Source organism: Littorina saxatilis, linkage group LG1 (genome assembly GCF_037325665.1).
Source record: "Littorina saxatilis isolate snail1 linkage group LG1, US_GU_Lsax_2.0, whole genome shotgun sequence".
NCBI classification, from domain to species: domain Eukaryota; kingdom Metazoa; phylum Mollusca; class Gastropoda; order Littorinimorpha; family Littorinidae; genus Littorina; species Littorina saxatilis.
The window spans coordinates 65,017,717-65,044,650 of NC_090245.1; the positions used below are offsets into that span (position 1 = coordinate 65,017,717).

Sequence of the window (26,934 nt, forward strand, 5' to 3'; positions counted from 1 at the left end):
GTGTGTGTGTGTCTGTGTGTCTGTGTGTTGTGTCTGTTTTGTGTGTGTGTGTGTGTGTGGGTGTGGGTGTGGGTGTGTGTGGGTGGGTGGGTGTGTGTGAGTGTGTGTACGTGTGTGCGTGTGTGTGTGTGAGTGTGTGTGTCTGTGTGTGTGTCTGTGTTTGTCTGAACAAAGCTCTTGCTGTTGATGATCGGTTCGTGACTTCGTAGTTAGTTCTTGATTAAAAGGTCAACAAGAGAGCACGCTGCTGTTTCTGTGTTATCGTAAGCCGTCTTCTCCAAACGGCTGGTGTAGTTGTGTGTGATTTTAAACTGGAGATGAACCCATGTACGTAAAAAGGGTTCACCAACATAGTTTCTGACGTCATCCAAACGTCATCACTGCACCGAATCGGCCTTAACCACCCCCACCACCCAATTTTATAGTTCCTAGCCTGGTCCGTGCGTCTATACTACACCGAATATCCATCAACCACCTCACCCCGCCGGATCCATACGTCAACACTACACCGTAACACCCTCAACCACCCCACCCCTCCTTTGTAGTTCCTTGCCTTATCAATGCGTGTGTTATATATCGAATCGCCCTCAACCACCCCGCCACCCGTCCTTTGTAGTTCCTTGCCTTATCAATGCGTGTGTTATATATCGAATCACCCTCAACCACCCCACCCGTCCTTTGTAGTTCCTTGCCTTATCAATGCGTGTGTTATATATCGAATCACCCTCAACCACCCCGCCACCCGTCCTTTGTAGTTCCTTGCCTTATCAATGCGTGTGTTATATATCGAATCACCCTCAACCACCCCACCCGTCCTTTGTAGTTCCTTGCCTTATCAATGCGTGTGTTATATATCGAATCACCCTCAACCACCCCGCCACCCGTCCTTTGTAGTTCCTTGCCTTATCAATGCGTGTGTTATATATCGAATCACCCTCAACCACCCCACCCGTCCTTTGTAGTTCCTTGCCTTATCAATGCGTGTGTTATATATCGAATCACCCTCATCCACCCCACCCCTCCTTTGTAGTTCCTTGCCTTATCAATGCGTGTGTTATATATCGAATCACCCTCAACCACCCCACCCGTCCTTTGTAGTTCCTTGCCTTATCAATGCGTGTGTTATATATCGAATCACACTCAACCACCCCGCCACCCGTCCTTTGTAGTTCCTTGCCTTATCAATGCGTGTGTTATATATCGAATCACCCTCAACCACCACCACCACCCCTAGTATAGTTCCTAGCCTGATCAATGCGTCCATACTACACCGAATCACCTTTAACCACCCCCATCTCCCCCCCCCCCCATCACCCATCACCTCCTCTCAGTCATCACAGCCCTCGCCCAAGATCACAACCCCTCTCCTTAAAACAATTACTAAGTCTCTCGTTGTGTTTTCAGTCTGTATTTTGATTTCCGCTCGCCCTTACTTCTAATTACAGTTCCTCCGAGGTACTGCCCTCACCGCCGGACGAAAATAGTCCATGATGCAGCTTCCTCCCATTGTCACCAGTTTCTCTACAGAGCGCTATTCTTGAGCCTTCAAACTCAAAGCTTCGCGCATGATTCCTGCAACAGCAGAAAAGCGCGGAGAGGAAACCGGTGAACGCCTTCAAAGAAAGATGTCGCGGCAGGATACTGGACTAGAAAGGTCGTTCTCCGCCGGAAAAGCGGTGGACGACGGTCGATAAGAAAATTATTATTCCACTTCCGGTGCGAGTGAGGACAGGGTAAACCGGTTTGGGTCGCTGCCGTGTCGCTCTGCAGGGGGTCTGTCACAGGGCAAGGGTATGGCACGCTTTTTGTGACACAAGTTTGTTGCTATACAAATATTATATTTGTTTGTGTGTTTGTTTGTTTGTTTGTGTTTTGTGTGTGTGTGTGTGTGTGTGTGTGTGTGTGTGTGTGTGTGTGTGTGTGTGTGTGTGTGTGTGTGTGTGTGTGTGTGTGTGTGTGTGTGTGTGTGTTATGTGTGTGTGTGTGTGTGTTTTCTGACCGTTTTCCGCTCTCTGTTTTGAGTGAATCACCTTTCAGGAGATTTTAAAACAGAAATATCCAGAGAGCACAAAGCACAAAATAGAAGTAAGCTCGATGAACGATTTGATTAGATAATTCAAATAAATGAGGTTTGAATAACTAACGAATGAAAAAACAAGTCGCGTAAGGCGAAATTACTACATTTAGTCAAGCTGTGGAACTCACAGAATGAAACTGAACGCACTGCATTTTTTCACAATGACTGTAGTCCGCCGCTTGTGCATAACGGAGTGAAACTGACGAGCCTGTTCAGCGCGGTAGTGGTTTCGCTGTGCTGCATAGCACGCTTTTCTGTACCTCTCTTCGTTTTAACTTTCTGAGCGTGTTTTTAATCCAATCATATCATATTTATATGTTTATGGAATCAGGAACCGACAAGGAATAAGATGAAATTGTTTTTAAATCGATTTCGGAAATTTAGTTTTGATTATAATTTTTATATTTTTAATTTTCAGAGCTTGTTTTTAATCCAAATATAACATATTTATATGTTTTTGGAATCAGGAAATGATGTAGAATAAGATGAACGTATATTTGGATCGTTTTATATAAAAACAAAAATTATTACAATTTTCAGATTTTTAATGAGTAAAGTCATTAATTAATGTTTAAGCCACCAACCTGAAATGCAGTACCGAAGTCCGGCCTTGGGAGATTACTTTTTGTTTTATTGAGAAAGAGCTAAGTTAATCGGATGATTGTCTACTAAACCAGGTAAACAGGGCAAGCATTGGAAGGGTAAGGGAGGCCACTCTATCATTTCCTGTCTTCCCTTGCCCTCCTGGTGGGTTGTCGTTGGTCACCGTCATGGAAAAACAACTTTAATGTCTTCCGGAAGACTAGTCCGGAACGGGTTTCCTTTGTTGTATTTTCAGGTTTTTTTCTCTTTTGCCCATTTTAACCCTTGATAACTGACAAGAATGTCCCAAACGATTTGTTTTAGTTGTTTATTTTACTTCTTTTCCCTTTTTATTTTGCCTTGCACTTTTAAACAGAATTTACTCGTTCTTTCTTTTTTACTTGTTTCCCGAAGAAGCCTACAGCTTTTCCTGCATTCGTTCCGCCAATGTCTTTCCCTTTTTTGTGTCTTTCATTCTTTTTTCCCCATTTAAACTAAGTCGATTGAATCCTTAATCTAGAGTGATCGAGTTTCACCAAGGAGAGAGAGAAAGAGAGAGAGAGAGAGAGAGAGAGAGAGAGAGAGAGAGAGAGAGAGAGAGAGAGAGCCGGAGAGAAAGGGTAGGGGGAGAGGGCGGGGTGAGAGGGAGAGGGCGGGGGATAGAGAGAAATGTCTGTCATAGAGGGAAAGGGATAAGAGAGAGAGAGGGGGAGAGAGAGAGGGGGAGCTAGAGACACACAGAGAGACAGAGGGACACTGAGAGAGAGACGCACAGAGAGAGAGAGACACACACAAACACAGAGATATATCATGTCCATTTCCTCCATTCTATTCACTTTGATTTTACTTTTTTTCACCCATCAATTCTTGTCTTCATTGTTGTTGTTGTATTCGCCAGCATCAGCAATAACAGTAGGGACAACGGACAACAGCAGCAGCAGCAGCATTATCAAATTATTATTGACAATAAGTCAGACAAAAGGATCTGACAGGCAGCTCTGTGCACAGCAAGAACATTGCAAACATAAAGTCCGTGCAGCAAGCAAGACCAAAACACCCCCCACACACACACCCACACACACACCACACACACACACACACACAAACACACACACACACACACACACATTCACACGCACACACAGAGATATAATTTCAAGACCAATTACAGAGAGTGTCTTGCTCTCATTACTTATTTACTGCGGTGATCGCGAGACCGCACGGAAGGACCTCTCTACAATTAACACGCAGAACACGAAAACACGTCTGGGGGCTTGAGGCGATGTACTGTAAAAAAAATGAACCTTAAGTGATGGTCTGGGGAACAGGGGCTAGAACCCTTTTTAATCCTTACAAAAAATAAATTCTGTTGTAAGGTAGCTGTGGTTCACTCTGACCTTAAGTGGTTGACTTTTGAACACCCTTTCCGCAATCAGTTTTCAACGCAGTGTGCTATCGTACATGCTTCTACTTGCAAAAGTAGCGCAGATGGTAATCAATAGTGTTGAGTTGAACACTAATATTTACCATGTGTGCGACGTTTTCTTGTTACCTTATGTAGCAGATCACACCGTGTCCACAACTGGTTACAACAAAAAGTGTCTTCAAAAATGGGACATTTCAGTTAAGAGTAAAAAAATGTCCCTAACATGGTGTTTGTGGCCCCGGTCAAATGTAATGATGAGTTAAAATGAGTATCCTTTGAGCCGATGGCGTTTCAGTGTGCTTGGCTAAATCATAAAGGTCGGCAATGATTTGATATTGTAGAGTGTTAAGGGCCCGTTCACAAGCGCTACGTCCTTACCACGACCATGCCGATCACGCCGATCTGAACAAGTTATCAAATCGGGGCATATCGCCGTCAAAATCCAGCACATGGCACTAATACCCCAGTCACATAATATAGACGCCGCTTCTGCTACGACGGAAAAGTGTCCGAGAGCGTGGCCAATCGTGGGCCAAACATGGCAGGATCTCCATAAGCGTGGTTTGGTCGGGGTGGGATCTGCTGCGCCCTCTCCCTACGCTTATTTTGAACTTCACAAAACAAGCGTAGCCGGGTCGTGGCGCAGTACGGTCGTGATGTAGTTTTTTTGATTTGCCATGTGCTGGATTTTGACGGCGAGCCCCGACTTGATAATTTTTTCTAATCGGAGTGATCGGCATGGTCGTCGTAAAAACGTAGAGCTGTGTGACGGGGGCAATAACAAAAACTGCATCACGACTGTACTGCGCCACGACCCGGCTACGCTTGTTTTGTGCAGTTAAAAATAAGCGTAGGGAGAGCGCGCAGCTTCGCGACATAGCAGATCCCACCCCGACCAAACCACGCTCATGATTGGCCACGCTCTCCACAAATTGTACAACCGAGTAGAAGCGGCGTCTCAGTGTGAACGGGTTATAAAGCTTCATCTCCCTACGATTAGTCACGAAGGGCAATGAATATGACATATATCTGCTTTGAGATGAATATATATCCACAACACTTCAAAGCGATATTTGTTGGGCTGATTGATAGGTTGGTCGGTTGGTTCATTCGAGAGTTGACCACACGGTCGGTTGATTTGTTAGCAATTAAATGAATCATTAATAATTGTCTCCCTTGTGTCGTCCGAGCGAGTTTCTGGAGAATTTGTCAGATAAGTTTATTTTCTGTATTATAAGTGTTCGTCTGTCTGTCCACTTAAAAACCGCTGGGTCAAAGATCAGTGACCGTTTGTCATGATAACACGTTCCAATAACATACCTTTTTTGATTTTTGATTCTGAGTTTTGAAACGTTGGCAGTCTATTTTGTTGTTGTTGTTGATTTGTTAGCTAGTTGGCTTGTTAGCGTGACGCTTACTCACTTCGCTGATTGGTTGGTTGATTGGTGGGATGGTTTGTTTCTTCCCTCCTTCTCCCCATCTCTTTTGAAGCAATAGCATACGTTGTTGTGGATATTTTTGTTTTTAAACATCAACACAACAATAAGTGCATCTGTAGTTCAACAAATTAGGATGTCATTATTTTTCTTGAGTCGGACACAAGTCGGTATAAAACAGAGGCAATTGTCCACAGCACTTCGAGTCCTTGCTGGCTCTGTCTGGCTGTGTCTGTTGTGAAGTATATTTGATCATCAGCATATTTTTGATTTATCTGATAACATGCTGCTGCCGATGCTATATCTTCTATGTGTAATAAATAAATAATGATAACGTTCCCTTATGCATCGTCCCTGACTACATCGCAAGAGATCGCAGTGTTTTACAATAGCGATATTACATATCTTTTTGGCACGCGAAAACCGTGAGAAAGAAAAACTATTATGAAGTGCAAAACGTAAAACTTTTAAACTTATCATAAATAAGTTTTGTTGACAGGAGCTCCCTCGCTACATATTCAAGCAGATTGACATAGATATTACCGTCATACACGCTTTACTTAAAACAAAAACAGACCGTTCAGCCGGTGCAGATTGTATCTCCTCACGCTTAAATTTACTGTATCTGCAAACCTCCTGGTAGGAGTTATATTTGCATTTTGTTTCTGACTGAATCTGTAGCTAAAATCTGGCAGGCTAAAATGTAATTCCCCCGAGATGAAAGACGTTTTAGTTTTATTGAATAACGAGTGAGCCTGTCAGATTGCATCACTCCGAGTACAGCCTCTGGAGAATTAACGTCACGGTCCTCCCCGTTACAAGTTGTGTTTAGTAACTCAGATCTGCCCAGGCTGTTACATGTGACGACCAAGGCCATCCCACCACTTGGACACACACCAAAACTCAACATTCTGACGGCTCCCTGAGCAGAGTTGGAATATGTTCATGGCTTAATTTCTTAACGGACACCGATTCAATCCATTACCTGGTATGACGATGACTGTGGTATACCTACAATTAAATCAAGAGAAATCGCAGCCATTGTGTATGTTCATGGCTTCCGTTATTGAATAAAACAAGCATACAACCGATTGAAAGCGGTAGCCATTGTGTATTCTAATGGCTTCGGTTATTGAATCAAACGAGCATTACACCGATTGCAAGCGGTAGCCATTAAACCGATTTTGCCTGTCCAGGGAGAACAGGAAGAAGTAGAGCGTCATTATGGGCCAAAGGCTGAGCCTTATTGCACTCACTTGTCCAGAAAAGACGTGGCCATTAACGTTACCGGACTTGAACAAGCTTCGGGTTCCTCTTGCGGAGGTCTTTGTGTCGGTTTCGGTGTTCTTTTGCCGGAAGAATGGTAATGAAAAGTTCCGATCCATTGCGATCTGAAGCGACAAATGTGTCTAGACTTAATTTGGGGGCAGCGATCAGTCTTTTTCTCCGTGTCTTTCTGTCTGTGCCTGTCTGTGTCTGTCTGTGTCTGTCTGTGCCTGTCTGTGTCTGTCTGTGTCTGTCTGTGCCTGTCTGTGTCTGTCTGTGTGTCTCTTTGCCTCTGTCTATGTCTGTTCCAGGCTTCTTTTCTTCAACGTTTTGTATCAGTACTGAAAGGGAGGAACTCCTGCAAAATAACCCTGCCACAAATAATGTGTCTGAAAAGATGCTGTAATAGGAGAAACCTCACACATTCACTCGATTTCAGCGAACTTCAGACAGCGTCAAGCCGGCAGTTGAAGTTAAAAGTTAAGTACATATTGATGAGAGTTGGGAAATGGAAAGATGGGAGCGATTTCCCGTCAAACACCACAGCCAAAAGAGCGGTTGATGTATTGCGTAGTTTGACATAAAAGTTCTGCTTGCCGGAAGTGAGTTCTGACTTGGATGCGCAGACACCGTTTCACTTCCGGGAGTAAGTCAGATTTTATAACCAAAAAAAACAACGGTTTGCTTATCTAGAGCGGCGCTTAATCTTCTGAAACAGGCTACACTTAATTGAACTGATGTTGTTTTAGCCAAATTTGACTGAGAATATAAACTTGCTGTGTCGCTTGTACAGGGAAAACGCCTACGGGAAATGAACCCACAGGGAATCCACCCACTTTTGGTCGACATAGACCCCTTCTGCGAAAGCAACTGTCCGCTTTCAATTAATGTTAGCTGCCAATTAGTGCAATACGCTTTCGATACTAAACACATAAATAAACAAACGGGGCAGACAGTTAAAGAGGACTTTGGTTTCCTATAAAAAGACAACGCGTGTGTTTTCTGACAGTTATTGGACACTGAAGCGTTTTAGCTTGCGTGGTAATTCTATTTACGCCCACGCATCTGTGTTTATTTGTGTTCTCTCCTGATCTGGTTGGGATTGCAAACAGCAATTTCATGTCAGAAAGGCAGAATAAGTGTTGAGAGAGGGAGAAAGAGAGAGAGAGAGAGAGTGAGCGAGAGAGAGAGAGAGAGAGAGAGAGTGAGCGAGAGAGAGCGAGAGAGAGCGTGAAAGAGAAAGACAGACAGACAGACAGACAGACAGACAGACAAACAGGCAGGCAGGCAGGCATGCAGGCAAGGCAGGCAGGCAGGCAGGCAGACAAACAGACAGACACAGACAGACAGACAGGCTGACACATAGACAGACATAGACTCGCACTCTGTTTTATTCGTGAAATTACCTTTACAAAAAAGTGTAAATGGATTTACGCTTGTCATTAGATGAAGTCAGGATATAGAGCGCGGCCAATTCAATTTTCTACCAGACCTGCCCTGACATGCATACAGAGCACGCTGTTTTTCTCGCAGCTGCATAAAGCCAGTTGTGAATATTTTGTCTTTCATTTCTTTGGTTTTGAAATCGTGTTGTTGTTTTGTTTTGTATTTCCATGTGTGGCTGTTTCGCACTTATTGTAATGCAACAAGATTTGGATATAAACCAGACGTGGTAAAAACAATGTGTTATCAAATAGAATTCAAATGGTATGACATTAACTGAGCCGTTGTGGCACTTCTGTCAATTTCTGTCGTTTCGCGAGTTCTGCATTACTTTGACGACGACAGAGAATATGGCTGAATATTCACGTAAGCTCCATTTTGAATATGAATAATAATGACGGGCGTAATAGCCTGGTGGATATCCCGGTCGGCCGCGCCTGGTGGGTTAAGGGTGAAGATTTTTTTTGATCTCCCAGGTCAATCTATCTGCAGACGTGCTAGTGACTTATTCCCATTCGTGTGTACAACCAAGCACAAGGCCAAGTGCGCATGGAAAAGATCATGTAATCTATGTCAGAGTTCGGTTGGTTATAGAAACACGAAAGTACCCAGCATGCTTTCCCCGAAAGCGGTGTATGGCTGCTTAAAAGGCGAGGGTGAAACGGTCATAGACGTAAACGCCGGTTATGCCCATGAACGAAGAAGTTAGTTAGTTAGCTGTTGCTTTTTGGGTCCAGCGGACCATAATAGGCCAAATCAGGACCCCTAAGAAGAACATAAATAGTATATACTTTTTCGCATAGCAAGCTGGTCTTTGAAAACAAACTCGTGTGTGTGTTTTATTTGCAGATCGATGCATTTCATCAGGCATTATCTACCAAGCTGATGTTTTATTACAATAAGCAAGGTAAAATGAAGCAGTCAGTCGTATATATAACAATAATAACAACAACTTGATTGTTTGTTAAATTGAGTAAATTAAAATAAGTACATTAAAATGAAATATATACCGAGCAACAAAAGAAACGCGAAAACAATCGTCATTGTTTGATGGACAAAAACTCCAACAATTATAGAGTTAGAATTATCAAACCACAAAAGTTTGATCAAGGCATGTTTGACCTTGCTTGTGTATGATTATTTTGATGCTGCGACTGTTTCAACACACGGGACAAGCAGGTTTAACGTTAAACACATAATGCGCGCTCGCAGCACGTGCAAGTGGAGCAGGAGAAATCTGATGTGTGAGATGTGTTCACTAATGCACTAGCAACTAAAAGAGACCATGGCACGCTTGCTGCCAGTCTCACTTTTGAAACAGCCAGGATGCCAAGATTGACACCACCAAAATGCCATGTCGATTTAAAGCTGGGGATGATCCAGAAGCGCTGGCATGTGCTTTAAACGTGCACATGTCAACAGTCTACCACCTTCAGCAATGTTCTGTTCACATTAGAAGCACTGCAGTTATGCATCGTGGTGGATTATTCGTATTACCCCAATAAGAAAAGATCGCAATTTCCTGCGACAACGTCTTCGAGATCGATTCAATACAGCCACTGACACTACCAGGAGCATCATTGGAAGCCACCAGTGTCCGATCAGTGGCCAGAGAGCGCGATGAAGACTGACTGAGCGAGACCACCAAAACTTCGTTAACGTTAAACCTGCTTGTCCCGTGTGTTGAAACATCAAAATAATCACACAACAGTTAGGTCAAACATGGCTTCATCAAACTTTTGTGGTTTGATAATTCTAACTCTATAATTGTTCTAGATTTTGTCAATCAAACATTGCAGACTTTTTTCGCGTTTATTTTGTTGCTCGGTATATTAAAATGAAAAGGGTCTTTAACTCGTGTACACCTCTCTGTAAACTGTGTTTAACCATACACGTTTAGTCAAAGATTTATTCAGGCAATGGAACACAACATAAGCACGTAGAACATATCAGTTATATATCTATATCTATATATATATACGACTTGTGTGTGTGTGTGTGTGTGTGTGTGTGTGTGTGTGTGTGTGTGTGTGTGTGTGTGTGTGTGTGTGTGTGTCTGTGTGTGTCTGTGTGTGTGTGTCTGTGTGTGTCTGTGTCTGTGTGTTCGCGATGCACGCCCAAGGTTCTCGATGGATCTGTTTCAAATTTGGTCACCATATTCAGGCACACCATCGACACAACCTGGTCGATGAGATATTTCAACACGTGCTCTCAGCGCGCAGCGCTGAACCGATTTTGGTTTTTCTCTGGATCCATTTCCAGTAACTCTTCCTTATCTTCTCCAGTGTTTTCAGCGTTTATCTCCCTTCCTTCGTGTGGCGTCAATCCATATTCCCGTTATACTATTTTTAGAAGGTCACTGCACGGTACTATTTCTAGAATGTCACTGTCCACAACGCTTTCATCCCGGCGAAGCCGGGTATTACTCTTCCTTATCATCTCCAGTGTTTTGCGCGTTTATCTCCCTTCCTTCGTGCACAGCCAGGTATTCGGCTATACTTCTTCCCGGCGAAGCCGTACCCGGCGAAGCGGGTATTCATCTAGTATATATATATGCATAATTGCCCTTAACTTGTATCCCTTATATAACACCAATCTGTCAGCAAATCTCTTACTCTTTTCTTCTTCTTCTTCTTCTTCTTCTTCTTCTTCTTCTTCTTCTTCTTCTTCTTCTTCTTCTTCTTCTTCTTCTTCTTCTTCTTCTTCTTCTTCTTCTTCTTCTTCTTCTTCGTCTTCTTCTTCTTCTTCTTCTTCTTCTTCTTCTTCTTCTTCTTCTTCTTCTTCTTCTGCGTTCATGGGCTGAAACTCCCCCGTACACTCGTGTTTTTTTGCAATTTCTCACTCTCTAAATCTCAGACTCTGTGGGCTTTCTTCTCATCACTGCATCCTTTATTCGTCAGCGTCTTGTGTCTCCATTTCCGTTAACCTCCATGGACCACTCACATCAATGGCACATCGGATGGGGTTTCCAATGAGCCATAGATGAATGCTTTTGTTGCTGAGTCATATTTCTTAGCATTGTGGAAAGGCTTTCATTGTCTGGTGTATTGCTGTACTCTGCTTTTATTGCTTTTGGGTCGATCGTCAACGATGTAAAACGTAAACGGTGCGGCATTATATGTCTTTTTTACATCGCTGTGATAAGGTGATTACATTTTAACATCGGTGAGATAAGATGCTTTATTTCACTTGCGTGGAATCCACAACATAAAAGGTAATTAAGTTATTAGAACGTGTAATCATATACGAAGCGAAACATTCACTAGGATGTCCACCTAATGGCCTTCGTAGTTTTCTCGATTTTGGAACGGCATCAGTCTATCTGTTTTGGATGTGTTACAGTCATGGGTTGTGTCATATATGTATGAACCGATGAAGGTGATACGTTTATTTATTAAACATTAGCGTTACCATTATGGCATTTTATTCCCCCCTCTGCTTCTTTACCTCTGTAAACTTGTAGAGCTAGTTTTTCGATAAACACCCAGCAACCAAACAAATAACGGCCCAGCAACAGCCTGAATCCTCGATAGCGCAATGGGTTGAGAAGCTGTTCTGCGTCGGTACTACTTTTGCGACTGAAAAGTTCCGAACGCTCTAATGTACAAAGTATACATCTCTGGAGCAAACAATACAAACATACCACATTTAAATTAACAACTATAGGCTTGAACACATGAATCTCCATATAAAATCCATGAGTTTGGTTGTTTTCTGAATCAAGATCTGCTGTGCACAGACGTTCATCACAAGCAAATTCCCAAGGCAAGTAACTCTCATACTTTGTCTAGCGACAAGAGTAGTTCCCCTTTCAAATTTCTTTTCACTCAGTTTCTTCGACAACAGACTGCAATCCGACGGTCAGTTTTCAACAATATTTCATTTAATAAACAGATCACACGCTACCAAATGCACACATCTCATCAATGTAAACAACATAAAGCGGTTTCATACACTATTTTCCCCAAAAAACTGAACTTCATACAGTTTTTAACGTTGGAACACGGGTGCAAAAGTTCGTCTGCTAGTCCCATTTGACGAAAGAACATTATCCTAAGCGATACCAAAACATAAACAGAACACACAATATCTGCCTTTGCCGCCACAGCAGAATAACAGCATATCTGTGTACTTGATTTTAGTCCAAAATAGGAAAACTGACAAGAAGTGTTAACAGAATGGAATGATTTGCTCGGAACTATACAACCGCGCATTAATCGATCGCCTGCGCAGGTTGACTGGTTGAGTGAATAGGATTCGATCAAACTTTCGCAAAAAAACTCCTTTTTTTTTGAATAACTGAAGAAAGGAGGAATAAAGAGGTTACACACCTCGTCTCAGTGATTATAAAAAATAATGTTCTCAGTTCGCGGTCATGAAAAAGCTCGCTAAAGCTCGCATTTTTCATGATCCGCTAACTTCGACCATTATTTTTAATAATCACTGAGACTCGGCATGTAACCTCTACGTATCACATGGATGAGTGCTTAATGTTTCACGAATAACAGTAATTGTCCTAATGTGATTGCCTCTTTTTCATAACTGATGTTTTTGGGGATGGGGGGTGGGGGGGGAGGTGGGGTTGCATATCCGACAAGCCGAGCTGCAAAATATTCAATCCTAGTTTCTAATTCTATCGTAATAAATTACGAAACCTATTGTAAAGAATTGCTCTCCGGCAGCATAAAGTACGTAGGTGAAAATTAATGTATATGCAAGACAATAGATCAATCATTTTAAATGTTTCAATGTATTGCTCAAGGGGCATATTGGAAACTGCTTTTATTTCAGAAGATCCTTTGACAGATTAGATCATGCACTTGATCTGTCACGAGATATTGCTCGAGGGAAATTTCTTACGGAAACAAATTGTGTAAGATCAACGATTGAGCTTATAAAAAAAATTATCATGACCCTACGGACTGCATCAAGTTTAAATAGGCATACCTCTGTATATCTGGTGTATCTCTGCTAATAGAGCAAATCTGAAGAACAATAACAAAAATGACGAATTCTTTTGCTAAATAGGTTGGAATTAACTATAATAATGCATTGGCCGTTTTAAGTAATGTACAGAAATGTTCACCAGTTGTCTTACATCTATGCATTTTCCTTCTTCGTTTTGGGGTAATATGATGACAATAAATCGCATTCTAGTTGGTAACAAAAAAGTGTTTAGCTATGAAATTGGTTGTTAAATGTCGATCTCATGAACAATTAAACCTACGATTTAAAACTCTCCTCCCTATTGTTTTGAAAATAGTTTATTGATAACTCAAAAACGAGACACGAGCGAGCAAAAGAACTGCACCCCCTCACAAATCAAACTGTTGTTGAACTGGGACGTGTTGGCTTGGTATATGTTGCTGTTTCTATTATTTCTGTTTTGTGATATAATAACAAGTCGCGTAAGGCGAAAATACAATATTTAGTCAAGTAGCTGTCGAACTCACAGAATGAAACTGAACGCAATGCAACGCAGCAAGACCGTATACTCGTGGTCCACCGCTCACAGCATTGGCAGTGAAATTGACAAGAAGAGCGGGGTAGTGGTTACGCTATGCTGCATAGCACGCTTTTCTGTACCTCTCTTCGTTTTAACTTTCTGAGCGTGTTTTTAATCCAAACATATCATATCTATATATTTTTGGAATCAGGAACCGACAAGGAATAAGATGAAAGTGTTTTTAAATTGATTTCGAAAAAAACATTTGATAATAATTTTTATATATTTAATTTTCAGAGCTTGTTTTTAATCCGAATATAACATATTTATATGTTTTTGGAATCAGCAAATGATGGAAAATAAGATAAACGTAAATTTGGATCGTTTTATAAATTTTTATTTTTTTTTACAATTTTCAGATTTTTAATGACCAAAGTCATTAATTAATTTTTAAGCCACCAAGCTGAAATGCAATACCGAACCCCGGGCTTCGTCGAAGAGTACTTGACCAAAATTTCAACCAATTTGGTTGAAAAATGAGGGCGTGACAGTGCCGCCTCAACTTTCACGAAAAGCCGGATATGACGTCATCAAAGACATTTATCAAAAAAATGAAAAAAACGTTCGGGGATTTCATACCCAGGAACTCTCATGTCAAATTTCATAAAGATCGGTCCAGTAGTTTAGTCTGAATCGCTCTACACACACACACAGACACACAGACACACACACAGACACACGCACATACACCACGACCCTCGTTTCGATTCCCCCTCGATGTTAAAATATTTAGTCAAAACTTGACTAAATATAAAAAGAAGTCCCATTCTAGTCTAGAAGAAACTGCGTTTATTTATCGCTTGGTTAATTGAATGTCTGTCTCCAAGTAAACAAGTCATCAACTCGAACTTTTCAAACAAAAGCAATACGTCTGTCTGCGAGTAAATACAATGTCAATACAATTCTTCAGACCACTCCGAATTTAATGTCCATGACAACTCCCCTCCTTATTTGTCGACTGTGTTTATTGACCGACTTAATAAAAACGAAATATGGGTGAGCAAAATAACCCCACCCACTATTTTTCTGTTGAACCGAGACCTGTTGTCGCAGTATCTATTGCAGTTCACTACCCCCCCCCCCCCCCTTTTTTTTCTACAAGTCTGAAAAAAATGTGTTGATGTCTGCGGTGGTGTTAAGAGCCAGATACACGCAGTGCCGAACAGCGACAGGCAATTTGCTGCATGGTTGTTCATTATTGATGAGCACACTTCACACCCACGACAGGCCACAGAGAGAGAGAGACAGACAGAGAGAGACAGAGACAGACAGACAGACAGACAGACAGACAGAGAGACAGACAGAGAGACAGACAGATAGAGACAGAGACAGACAGACAGACAAACAGACAGAGCGACATACAGAGCGACAGACAGAGCGACGGACAGAGAGACAGACAGGGAGACAGACAGAGATAAAGACAGACAGAGAGACAGACAGAGAGACAGCCAGAGATAAAGACAGACAGAGAGACAGACAGAGAGACAGACAGAGATAAAGACAGACAGAGAGAGCGCGAGAGACATAGATGTGTTGGGAAAGTGTGTACGTGTTGCCACCAGTCCTCTGGCACTTTTTTGACAATGTCAAACTTCTTGCAAAACTGTCATTTGCTCGATAATACTTGTTTGCTTTTTTGTTTGTTTGTTAAATATTCGAATGAAGGGAGGCCATATTGCAGTGCGCTACCTCAATTGCCCCCCCCCCTCCCCACCTCTCTCTCTCACTCTCTCTCTCTCTCTCTCTCTCTCTCTCTCTCTCTCTCTCTCTCTCTCTCTCTCTCTCTCTCTCTCTCCTTAAATGCACATTGTGTTGCATTCTGTACAATGTATTTCTGTATTTTATATGATTGAATTTATATTTGTAATGTGCGTCTGTCTTTATGTGCTGTATAAAGGACAGGTTGGAAGAATAGGCTTTGCCTAAAACCTTTATCCTTTTGTAATAAAGTTCTGAGTCTGAGTCTGAGTCTGAGTCTCTCTCTCTCTCTCTCTCTCTCTCTCTCTCTCTCTCTCTCTCTCTCTCTCTCTCTCTCTCTCTCTCTCTCTCTCTCTCTCTCTCTCTCTGTCCCTACTGTCTCTCTGTCTCCCTAGCCTACCCATCTACGTGTCACGTCCAGTCTCCCAAGCTGTTCATCAACTTTATATTTGCCAATACGATTGCCCGTTGTGCCCTTGGAATTTGACGAGAGGCATGGTCTGTACCAATATAGCGCCTTTGCAAAGTAAAACCCTGGTTTCAATTCCAGACATGCTGAGACTGGAGATTTCCAGGAACAAACACTCGGGTTACTCCGTACAGACCAAACTGGCAAAGGGCTTTGCGTTATACCAAGACGGCCAAAGATTTTTTTTTTTGAAGGGTCGAATAAAAAGCTATATCCCAGTTTGAGACGATTTCCCATGAGACGCACACAGCCCGGTTTAGTGGATGTTGGAAGTACAGCATGTGCAGAACGCCGCGTGAGGGGAACCCTCCTCTTCATGCCAGGGAAACAACTCTTTCATGCACGGTTGGATAATACTTCGTTTGTAGTTCTTGTTAGCTCGGTCGGTTTATTGGTTGGCTGGTCTTCATCTCTGTTTGTTTGTTTGTTTGTTTGTTTGTTTGTTTGTTTTACCCCCCGCGGGTTGGGGGGAAGAATTTACCCGATGCTCCCCAGCATGTCGTAAGAGGCGACTAACGGATTCTGTTTCTCCTTTTACCCTTGTTACACCCCCGGTATAGGGGTGTGTATAGGATTCGCTCGATGTGTTTGTTTGTTTGTTTGTGTTCGCATATAGATCTCAAGAATGAACGGACCGATCGTCACCAAACTTGGTGAACAGGTTTTATACATTCCTGAGACGGTCCTTACAAAAATTGGGACCAGTCAAACACACGGTTAGGGAGTTATTGGTGGATTAAGATTCTACAAGGACTTATATAGGGACATATTAATGGTCAAAGGGAAATAACCTTCTCAGTTGGTGGCAGTGAGAATGGTTATTTCCCTTTGACCAACGGGGGTGTTTTTCCTACCTCGGAGGAATTTCTTGTTATAAGTGTTTCTTGTATATAATATAGTCAATTTTTGTAAAGATTTTAGTAAAGCAGTATGTAAGAAATGTTAAGTCCTTTGTACTGGAAACTTGCATTCTCCCAGTAAGGTAATAATTATATTGTACTACGTTGCAAGCCCCTGGAGCAAATTTTTGATTAGTGCTTTTGTGAACAAGAAACAATTGACAAGTGGCTCTATCCCATCTTCCCCCTTTCCCCGTCGCGGTATAACCTTCGTGGTTGAAAACGTCGTTAAGCACCAAATAAAGAAACTAATTGTTTGTTTGTTTGCTTGCTTGTTTGTTTGTTTGTTTGTTTTCTAGCGAGAGTAACTTACACGTTCCTGCTTCTGTGAATTAGAGTGTTGATAGTTTCCTGTGTGAACTCTTAAATCACCATAATTATAGCAGGTGCGTGTAGTTCCTTCCTGAACCGAATGTATGCTTTCCGTTTCGATTCATTTGATGAAAAAACAAAACAACACAAAAACGATCTTTTGGCGTCATTATTGATGTGAGTGAGTACAAAATGAGACATAACAATGTTGTACGTTTACGCATTTCTGGTGGAAATCGTTCAATCAAATTGTTTTTGGTTATTTGGCATTACAGATTTCAGTTTGTACATGTGTTGATAGGTGGCACGAATGAAAAAGTGCTTTACCAAAGTGGAATTACATCCAGTAATTGATAACGTAACGGAAGTAGGATTTCTTCCAGTAAAAGCCATTTCTTGCGATGACGACAAGTGGCGGAAATTAAGGGATATAACTCTCGCGAAAAGCTTTGCGAAAGGACGGGATTAGTTCCCATGCCATACATTAGACCGTATAATATCGTGATCGCCCGCGTGAGATCAGTGTAGTCACAAAGCAATTAGATTTGGAGGGGGGTGGAGGTGGGTTGGTGGAGACTGGTAGATCGGTTGGTGGGGAACTGGATTCATGATCCACAGGTTCGAATCCAGGTCACGACGGACATGGGTCAACTGTATGCGCAGACTCGGAGACGGTATCCATGTCCGTAACCTCGTGTCACAGTTATTTGAGACAGACTTCGCTATGAGAAGGAAATCACCTGTTTCGTATTACTTTGTAATTGTCTATAGTCTCAAATTAATTGGGCGAAATCGACTTCAAGAAGCTTTGGCACTGAGACTTCACAAATCTTCGCAAAGTCGACTTCGGGCTTAATTAAAGACAGCCTTCGGGTGTCAGAAGATTGCTTCCACGTTGCTCATAATTATGCTAGTTTTGGTATCGTGTTCTGAAGACACTTATATTAGTTATTTGACGTTTGGCTTGACAAGTAAGTTTCCATGGTTTCCTGTTCTGAGCACAAATTATGTTCGTTATTTTAGCTAAGCTACTCTGTGAGGACAGGATTGTTAATTTATTCCATCGTATACTGTCTAAAATACCACATAGCTCTCTCTCTCTCTCTCTCTCTCTCTCTCTCTCTCTCTCTCTCTCTCTCTCTCTCTCTCACTCTCTCTCTCTCTTTCTTGCTCTGTCTCTCTGTCTCTGTCTCTGTCTCTCTCTCTGTCTCTCTCTCTCTCTGTCTCTCTCTCTCTCTCTCTCTCTCTCTCTCTCTCTCTCTTTTTCGCTCTGTGTCTCTCTGTTTTGCAGCAACCGTCTTTTGCAAGTCAGCACTCGACAGTTAATAGTACCACTTCCTGTTCCTTCATTCACTTTTCCGACAAAAAGTTAGATTTCCATCTGAGTTGTGAAAAGTAAAAGACGAAACGGACTTCCCAGAACAAGCACTTTGGGCTGTCAAGTAAAAAAAAAAATTCGAATCAGCGTGCGACACCTCCTTTAACGAAATAGCACAAAAAAGGAGGAATTCTGCTCACAAAAAAAAGGTAGCTTTCAATTGGGGGACCCCCCGGAGCAGAAGAGACAGCACAATTCCAGGAACAAGCACTCGGGGCGGGACCCACGAAATGCACAAGTGTAGGCTAGTAGACACAAGTAGACGCAAGTAGACAAGAACCCGGGCCCACCACAGACGGAGAGCAAACAGACATCCCCTGGGAGAAGAAGACAAGTTATAAGGGCAGAGCCGCGAGGAGAGGAAGGGGGGAGAGAGAGAGAGAGAGAGAGAGAGAGAGAGAGAGAGAGAGAGAGAGAGAGAGAGAGAGAGCGAGAGAGAGAGAGAAAGAGAGTGCGAGAGATAGAGGGAGAGAGAGAGAGAAAGAGCGAGAGAGAAAGCGAGAGAGAGAGAGAGGGCGAGAGGGCTAGGTGAGATAGGGAGAGAGAGAAAACACAAGCCAGAGACATAGAGAGAGAAAGAGACATAGACAGACAGACAAAGAGAGAGAGAGATGTTTAAACAAGTCGAAAATACAACATTTAGTCAAGCTGTCAAACTCACAGAATGAAACTGAACGCACTGCACTTTGTCACCAAGACCGTATGTACTCGTAGCATCGTCAGTCCACTGCTCGTGGCAATGGCAGTGAAATTGACAAGCCAGAAAAGCGTGGTCGTAGTTACGCTGAGCAGGATAGCACACTTTTCTGTATCTCTATTCTTTTTAACTTTCCGAGCTTGTTTTTAATCCAAACATATCATATCTATATGTTTTTGGAATCAGAAACTGACAAAGAATAAGAGGAAATTGTTTTCAAATCGATTTCGGAACATTTATTTTAATCATAATTTTCATATTTTTACATTTAGTCAAGTTTTGACTAAATGTTTTAACATAGAGGGGAAATCGAGACGAGGGTTGTGGTGTATGTGTATGTGTATGTGTGTGTGGGCATGTGTGTGTGTGTGTATGTGTGTGTGTGTGTGTGTTTGTGTGTGTGTGCGTGTGTGTGTGTAGAGCGATTCAGAGTAAACTACTGGACCGATCTTTATGAACTTTGACATGAGAGTTCCTGGGTATGATGTCCCCGGACGTTTTTTTTCATTTTTTCGATAAATGTCTTTGATGACGTCATATCCGGCTTTTTGTAAAAGTTGAGGCGGCACTGTCACACCCTCATTTTTCAATCAAATTGATTGAAATTTTGGTAAAGCAATCTTCGACGAAGGCCGGACTTCGGTATCGCATTTCAGCTTGGTGGCTTAAAAATTAATTAATGACTTTGGTCATTACAAATCTGAAAATTGTAAAAAAAATAATTTGTTTATAAAACGATCCAAATTTACGTTCATTTTATTCCTCATCATTTTCTGATTCCAAAAACATATAAATATGTTATATTCGGATTAAAAACAAGCTCTGAAAATTAAAAAAATTAAAAATTATGATCAAAATTAAATTTTCGAAATCAATTTAAAAACACTTTCACCTTATTTTTTGTCGGTTCCTGATTCCAATAACATATAGATATGATATGTTTGGATTAAAAACACGCTCAGAAAGTTAAAACGAAGAGAGGTACAGTAAAGCGTGCTATGAAGCACAGCGCAACCGCTACCGCGCCAAACAGGCTCGTCACTTTCACTGCCTTTTGCACTAGCGGCGGACTACGTTCAATTTGATTCTGTGAGTTCCGCAGCTTGACTAAATGTAGTAATTTTGCCTTTCGCGACTTGTTTTATTTTCAGAGCTTGTATTTAATCCAGATATAACATATTCATATGTTTTTGAAATCAGAAAATGATGAAAAAGAAGATAAAATTGCTTTTGGATTGTTTTAGACAAAAATAATGTTAATTGCAATTTTCAGATTTTTAATGACCAAACTCATCAATTAATGTTTAAGCCGCCAAGCTGAAATGCAATACCAAAGTCCGGCCTTCGTCGAAAATAGCTTGGCCAAAATTTCAATCAATTTCATTGAAAAATGAGGGTGTGACAGTGCCGCCTCAGCTTTTACAAAAAGCCGGATATGACGTCATCAAAGACTTTTATCGAAAAAATGAGGAAAAAAACGTCTGGGGACATCATTTCCAGGAACTCTCGTGTAAAGTTTCTTGAAGATCGGTCCAATAGTTTACTTCTAACCGCTGATGATTTTCTGAATGGAAATAGAGACAAGCCAGACAGCGAAAATGCATTCTTTCTTTCTTTATTTGGTGTTTAACGTCGTTTTCAACCGTTCAAGGTCATATCGCGACGGGGAAAATGCATTGATATTTGACCAGTTATTCAGGTTTATCTTATTAAGCAAACGTTTTGAATAATGAATGCATTTATCTCATCCATGTTCGAAACGACCATGTGCAGTACTGTTTACATTTCCTTGTTCTGGTAGTATTCTATTTTCAACCATGTGGAAGTCATTGTATGCGTGTGTGTGCGAGTGAGTGTGCGAGCGCGTGTGAGTCCTGTTGTCAGTTTAGCATTTTTTTTTTCTCCTTTTATTGTTACATGTTTGTCTACCATAATTTACCATTAAATGATTATTATTTTGACATTATTTCAAACTTGTTATATTAAAATCGTCCGCCAAATTTCATTTGCTTTTAAGAGTACGCTCATAAGCCTAGCTTGTTGTGCTCCATGTTCCTAATTTCATGTATGCGGCAATAGTACCAATGAAATGTATTGAATAAACTTGTTTAAACCAATAGTTTACTCTGAATCGCTCTACACACACACACACACACAGACAGACACACACACACACAGACACACCCACACACACACACACACACACACACACGCACACACACACACACACACACACACACCACGACCCTCGTCTCGATTCCCTCTCTATGTTAAAACATTTAGTCAAAACTTGACTAAATGTAAAAAGGGGGAAGGCGGGTGAGAAGAATACTTGACTGATGAGAGAATTGTAGTGGTTGTGAGAGAGAAAGAGAGCGAAAGAAAGGAAGGACTGGTAAAAGATGGAGGCTAAGAGAGACAGAGAATCATGTGGTGGAGACATAAAGAGTCGAATTGCTGAGAAAAACAGGAAGGGAGAGATAGGGAGCGAACCAGCCAACCACAGATAGACAGACGGATAGACAGACAGACAAAGGACTGGCAGAAAAGGTAGGGGTGGATGCAACGACAGACAGACAGGTAGACAGACAGTCAAAGGACTGGCAGAAAAGTTAGGGGTGGATGCAACGACAGATAGACAGACAGACAGACAGACATACACATGACTGGTAGAAAAGGTAGGGGTGGATGCAACGACAGACAGAGAGACAGGCACAGGACTGGCAGAAAAGGTAGGGGTGGATGCAACGACAGACAGACAAAGGACTGACAGAAAAGGTAGGGTTGAATGCAACGACAGACAGACAGACAGACAGACAGACAGACAGACAGACAGACAGACAGACACAGGACTGGCAGAAAAGGTAGGGGTGGATGCAACGACAGACAGACGGATAGACAGGGAGACAAAGGACTGGCAAAAAAGTTAGGGTTGGAGGCCACGACAGACAGACAGACAGACAAAGGACTGACAGAAAAGGTATGGTTATAGACAACGACAGACAGACGGATAGACAGAGAGACAAAGCACTGGCAGAAAAGGTAGTGTTATAGACAACGACAGACAGACGGATAGACAGAGAGACAAAGGACTGGCAGAAAAGGTAGGGTTGGAGGCATGCAACGACAGACAGACGGATATACAGACAGACAAAGGACTGGCAGAAAAGGTAGTAGTAGAGGCAACGACAGATAGACAGACTTGTTTCTGAATGTGCGTATGTGTGAATGTCTCTCAGCCTGTCTACCTTTCCTCCACTGACATAACTGCTTCAAGCAAGACACTTGTAGAAGGAGAAAGAGAGAGGGAGCGACAGAGACAGAAGGAGAGAGGGAGAGACAGAGACAGAAGGAGAGAGGGAGAGAGGAATAGAGAAAGGCAATTATTTACTTTACGAGGGTACAGAATAAGCATAGGATGGCATCTGGCCCTCGCCCTGGAGAGAGACAAGTCTACTATTACTGCTACTAAAAACTCAATATATGAATACATAATTAATTAAAGAATATAAGTTGATGTAAGCTACTCACAAAAAGTTAAGGATCACTTGCACACAAGTTCATAACTTTCCAAATAAGAAAGCAAATGCGTTGGTATTTGGCAAACGTTTAATTCAATGCTTTAGTGATAACGATACAACATTTCCTTCAATTTCGAGCAATCGTTTGGTCTGTACATTTCATCAAAGTGTGTACGTATCGAAATTTAATTTCACAAAGTCGTTGAAATCAGAAGACATGGCATTCAGATGCTCCCAAAAGTTCAGTAATGCGTGTAACCGCCCTGGCTGTTCTGGCACTCGACGCAGCGAGTCCTCATAGAGTTGACCAGTGTGGTGAAGATCCTCTGTGGAAGTGCCTACCACCCAGCCTGCAGCATCTGGTAGAGGTGCTGGACATCCCTGGGAGGGGGGTGGTTGCTCCTCACTTTGCGATCCAACTCATCCCAGAGGTTCTCAATCGGGTTGAGATCGGGACTGCATGCTGGCCACTCCATTCTGTTGACTCCAGACTGCTGCAGGAAGTCGTTGACCACCCTTGCCCTGTGGGGGCGAGCGTTGTCACCCTGCGGTCCCATCTGCTGCGGTGTAGGCACAGCCAGTGGTCAAAGGATCTCATCCCGGTATCGGAGGCCAGTCAGGTTACCCTGTACTTGAAACAAGTGTGTTCTGTGGTGAAGGCTGAAGGCCCCCCAGACCATTACAGAACCTCCACCAAAGGCTACCTTTTCTTGGACAATGGCGTCAATGTAGCGTTCCCCTTGGCGCACCCAGACCCTCAGTCGGTCGTCGTTGTGGTTCAGGGTGAAGCGTGATTCAACACTGAACAGGACCTGGGACCATTGCTGACGTGTCCACCTCACGTGACGTCTGCAGAAGGCGCGGCGTGCTGCCCTATGGGCTGGAGTTAAGGGTGGCCGTACAGCTGGGCGACGAGAACGGAGGTTAAACCCATGAAGGCGATTCCGTATGGTCTGCTGGCTGATGTTGGTGTTAGTAGCCACCCTCAGCTGCCTTCGAATAATGCTGGAAGAGGCTGTTCTTGTTTGCAAGGCTAGTCGTTCAATGAGACGATCTTCACGTGGAGTTGTCTTCTTTGGTCGCAGAGGTCTGCGTCTTCCCGGGACCCTCCCAGTGGCTGTGAAACGTTAAATCAGTCTGACAATGACCGAGATGGACACGTGAAGTCGCCTGGCCACTTCTCGCTTGGGGACACCATCTTGGAACCATGCAACAGCTCGTCCCCTCTCAAACTCGTTCAATTTTCGTCGTGGAGGCATTGTCAGATAATGCCTAATACTGGTGGTATGTCTTCTCAAAAAGCCAAGCAAGTGACAGCATCTCACACATAAACACCAGTGCTTGCACGTGCATAATGGTTTTTCCATGTGGCTTGTGCAATGTGTTCGGGCTGAACGGTCCAAAACAAGGTCCGTTTTCGCAAGTTTCCGCTTTTTCTTTTGCTACCAAGCTCAGTAATAGAGAATCCCGTGCAATTTTCCCACTAACACAACATCGCCCACTTACAGCTGAACAAGAATTCATAACAATTTGGTTTGACTGAGAAAGAAATAACAGTAGCGAACTGATTTTATTGAGCACCTGTTTTCTCATAGTGATCCTTAACTTTTTGTGAGTAGTGTATAAGAAGCGGAGAAAGAAGGAGAAAATCAGTGAAAGATAGATACAGAGAGAGACACACAGAGAGAGACACACACAGATAGATACAGCTAGAGAGGGAGAAACAAAGAGAGAGTGATAGACAGACAGACAGAGAGAGAGACAGAGAGATAGACATTGATAGAGAGAGATGCAGACAGAGAGAGACAGACAGAGGTAGAGAGAGAGGTTGAGACAGAGAGTGATATACAGACAGAGAGAGAGAGAGACAAAGATACAGACACAGATACAGACAGAGAGAGAGAGAGAGATAGAGAGAGAGATTTAGAGACAGAAAGAGATATAGAGAGAGATACAGACAGAGATGTAGAGACAAAAAGAGACAGAGATAGAAATATAAAAACAGAGAGAGAGACACACACACAGATAGAAACAGAGAAATAGAGGGGGGGGACATAGAGAGAGGGAGAGACAAACAGACAGAGAGAGAGAGAGATAAAGAAAGATACAGGCACAGAGAGAGAGAGACTTTCAACGGAGAGCTATCGATCGATCGGATTAACGAGAGCACAGCGAGGGCGGGAGGGAGGATGGGGGAGGTTATTGCTCCGAGGGGTGTTGAGGCCTAGATCGACACGTCAATTTAGGAGGAGTGGGGTTTTGCGACGTGCTGCAGGCGACACATTTAATGTGCACTGGTCCGCGAAGCAAGAGCATTGTTTAAAGGCGCAGTTTTTCCCTTGTAAACAATTCGGCACACCATCTCAGATATGGCCAGGCTTTTACATGGGATAAGATTATTCCTCCACTTTGACATAATTATGCCAAAAATCAACCGTCAGTTTGCTTTCTGTGCAGGGTGGGAATTGTTTGATGGATTGTTTCTTAAAAGCCACTAGTGACAATCTGGTAAAAGAATGTGTAAGTGGGGCAGAGAAGGGCATTCCACTTCTGGAGAACTCTATCTTATGTTATATTATATGATATGATATTGTATGATATTATACAATTATGATAGTATATGATATTATGTATATCATATGATATTATATTATAACATATCATAGTATAGTATGTTATACTATAGTAGAGTATAGTATAGTATAGTATAGTATAGTATAGTATAGTATAGTATAGTATAGTATAGTATAGTATATTATCTGTACAATATTAGTATTGATTTTGACCATTTCTAAAGTTTCGAACACATTTTACACCATTTTAAATCACGGTACTTAAACATACGTATGGTATATTTTCCAAGTACAACAATATTACTTTCTATGATCCTTAAAACATTCCATTGACAATACTGCTTTTATATAAAGTGGTTCACGAAACACATGCATTATTCTTAGGGCACTGTCACAGCCTATTTGCTTGGCTGGTTGCATCATTTGTCGTTGTTGGCTTTGGTTGGAAAAAGATTAAAGGCAGCACTGCTGCAGGGCACACATTTGATATGCCGGGCGAAGCGCGAGCATTGTTTTAAAGGGACATTACTTCTAAAGTAATTAGCGATCATGTATTTCACGGCACATCTTGTCAGACTGTTGCATGTTGTAATACATATAGCCTCTTACCGCGAGGAAACATACCCAACAACAACAACAACAACAACAACAACAACAACAACATCATCAACATCAAAATCAATAGCGTGGCTGCTTCTTTTGCACAGTTTGAATATTTTTTTAATTATTTTTTTCAGATTGACATTATACGTGTCAGTTAGGAAATTACTTCAGCAAAAAACAAAACAAAAATCTTCGCTGCACGGATAGCAATCTTGCTGTAGAATGACTAGAATGTTCATGTGTCGGATAGTACACATTGGTATCCCTGTCAGTTGCGAATTAATTCAGCGAAACATCTTCACAGGGAGCAACCAGGTCGCAGGCCTTGTGTCTGTTTGGCAAATGTGCTGTGGATGGATTTGCAACTTGTTCTTTCAAATTCACATTCTTTCCTGCTTCATCATTCAGTCTGTCTTCCGTAAAAGACGGATGTTAACAGCATACAATTTGAAACTGCAATTCATCAAATTTTTAATGCATATGAGTTTTGTTGTTTGCACTCTCTCGGCCCTCAGCGTCATCAGAGAGTAACATTCCACATTCCCCTTACTTTTTAATGGGTGATTTGCACGAGCAGCGTACGACATTTGTGTGTGCGACAAAATGTGGCAGATCAAGCAGATTGAACGACCTGTCATGCGCATAGTTTTCCTGTAATAGCCGGCAGTCCTGATTTTTACATTTAGTCAAGTTTTGACTAAATGTTTTAACATAGAGGGGGGAATCGAGACGAGGGTCGTGGTGTATGTGTGTGTGTGTGAAATTTGACATGAGAGTTCCTGGGTATGATATCCCCGGATGTTTTTTTCTTTTTTTCGATAAATACCTTTGATGACGTCATATCCGGCTTTTTGTAAAAGTTGAGGCGGTACTGTCACACCCTCATTTTTCCATTAAATTGATTGAAATTTTGGCAAAGCAATCTTCGACAAAGGCCGGACTTCGGTATTGCATTTCAGCTTGGTGGCTTAAAAACTAATGAGTGAGTTTGGTCATTAAAAATCGGAAACTTGTAATTAAAATTTTGTTTTTATTAAACGATCCAAAA

The 26,934-nt window shown here is 42.1% G+C and overlaps 1 protein-coding gene across 1 annotated transcript in view; it reads left to right on the top strand.

The window, feature by feature from the left end:
* LOC138976467 (cAMP-dependent protein kinase type II regulatory subunit-like) overlaps positions 1 to 26,934 on the top strand; it is a 152,378-nt gene that overhangs the window by 78,226 nt on the left and 47,218 nt on the right. The window lies entirely within an intron of this gene.